Genomic DNA, 2,345 nt, shown 5'->3' on the forward strand with positions numbered 1-2,345 from the left:
AAAAAAAAAAAAAAAAATGAAAAGTTTAGACTTTAGAGACAGAAGAGGGCCCATATTGAAGACCTTACAGTTAGTACACTGGTCAATGCCAATGAGGAACCAGCTAATCAGGAATGAGGTGTCTTCCCTTCTGAGCCACCAGCTCTTTCCCACCCAGAGAAGCCATTGCCCAGACCTCAAACCTCACAGTGGTACCCTTTAGTAATATGCTGTCTTCTTTAGTGGCCCACTGTCTTGCTAAATTCCTTAAGAGTCTGATGTAAGTTTGATTTCTCCTGAGGATATTGTGAAAGAAAGTCTCTCTTGGCAATGGAGGTAGAGGAAGCCTCTGCCCTTTGTCTTTTTGTCTTTCCTTCCTTCCAGGAGACATTAGAGGTAGTGAATGGAGTCTCCCTGTAGATGTCACTTGCCTGGCCACCTCCTTGCCATAGAGGCCAAATAAAAGGCAAGGCTTCCATGAGCTGTTCAAGAAACCATCAGAATGGTTCTTTCCCAAGGGCACTAGAAAATCCTCAGCAAGTTCTCCAGCAATCCACTTTGCCCTGTACTGGCTCTTGTCTGGTCTCCCACTTCAGAGTGCTCCAGGAGCTTAGCCTGTCTTCTGATTTATAGTGTCTAGTAGAAACTCCATGCTCAATAAATGTTCATTGAATGAAGAAATTCGTGGAACCTAGGGACCAACAGAATGGACTCTTTTCATCTTGATTATACTTTGTTCTGAACACAGGCAGATGATAAGGGCTGCCTTATATCTTTTATCCCCGAGGGATCAGCCAGAAGCAATGCAAGGGAGAGGCAGGACCAGGGATGTATACCGCATGTGAAGTCTCTTTGGAGGTAGGTGCTATAGCCAGTACATCTGAGCATTGGTAATAGTTGTTGTTCACTCAGTTTTTCCAAAATATAGATGCAGGCCTTGTCCTCTCTAAAGCTGGCTAGCCAATGCTTAGTGCTGTGGCAGGCAGTTCTTCTAGTCCCAAAACAGTGACACAATTGCCACCTTAAAGCAGTGTAACACAACAGTTCCTTGATCAATTTCTATTGCCAGATCGCTCAGCTTCCCTCTCCAGCTCTGACCTTAAGGACATTGGGCAGCTCTTGAAGTCTCTCTGTGCTTCAGTCACCTCCTCTCTGCAGTTGAGACTCAGTAACCAAGCTTCCTCCAGCAAGGGGTTGTAGGAGTCCAGATCTCAGGTAACCAGCACCAAACCATTTCCTCCAAATGAGTGTGATGCACTTAAAATGCTTGCCAGTGTAGACTGATAGAGAGTGGAGCTGCTAGAAGGATGCTTCTAGCACCAATTGGTGGCAGCCTTGTTCCCCTTAAGCTCTTCTTAGACTCACTCAGTGGTCCACCAATAACTTGTCTGTCTTGGTCTTGGCTCTCCAATGCTAAATGAACCTGCATAGACCCTCTCTGGGGAGAGAAGTCCAGTGCTCACTGCTTCTGTTGGTGACTTGGCTTCTCTGTCATTAGAAATGACCTTGCCTTCCATGGTAGGTGTGTGAGGTCCACAAACTGTAAAGCCCAGTGGAGAGGGATGAGTCTTTTCTTATGATGATGTCCTGGAGAAAGTGCAGGATGCTGCCCATCCAGGGTCCCCTAGAGACCCCTCCTCTAGCAAATCCCTCCAGGAAGGACAGCAAGAACAATGCTTCTCTTAGGAGAAGGTGAGGGGCTGTGGGTCAGCTTTAAGGAGCACTATATAGAGTCAAACCAAACATAGCTGGGGGCTGCACTGTAGCCAGGATGTGGCACCCAGATGTGGGTCAAAGTTCAGTTGGACTAGTTATCCATCTCTGGAAGCTCAGGCTTCATTCTTGCCCAGAGTGAAGTCCCTCTCTCCCTGCCCCTCTTCTTTCTCTTCTCCATAGGACATGTCACCATGAAACAACTGTGGTTTTTCCTAGCTTACTATCTGGAAGGCAGGCTCTCTCCACTGTTGTAAATTACATGATAAGATCATGAGGACAGAGGAGATGGCGCAGTCAATAAGGGGTTTGCCATAAATGTGAGCATCCATGTTTGATCTTCAGCTTCCACATACGGAAGCCAGGCAGAGCATTGCACATGTGTATCCTCCTCAGACCCTATAGAACAGAGGCAGGAGGATTCTTGGGGCTTGCTTGCCAGTTACCCTTGCCTCCTAGCCCATAAACAAGGCTGTGTCCCTGTCTCAAAACAATGAAGGAAGAACCCAAGGAATAATGCCTAAGGTTGACCTATGACCTTCCTATTTAGCCATATATACATTCTTACGTATGTCCATGTGCATGCATGTGCACACACAACTTTACAAATCATCTTTATATGCACACACATACATTCACACACACACACACAC

General features: G+C 46.4%; 1 protein-coding gene across 2 annotated transcripts in view; it reads right to left on the bottom strand.

The window, feature by feature from the left end:
• Nucleotides 1-2,345, bottom strand: part of Galnt18 (polypeptide N-acetylgalactosaminyltransferase 18) — a 305,010-nt gene that overhangs the window by 141,383 nt on the left and 161,282 nt on the right. The window lies entirely within an intron of this gene.

Source organism: Mastomys coucha, unplaced genomic scaffold, assembly GCF_008632895.1.
Source record: "Mastomys coucha isolate ucsf_1 unplaced genomic scaffold, UCSF_Mcou_1 pScaffold21, whole genome shotgun sequence".
NCBI classification, from domain to species: domain Eukaryota; kingdom Metazoa; phylum Chordata; class Mammalia; order Rodentia; family Muridae; genus Mastomys; species Mastomys coucha.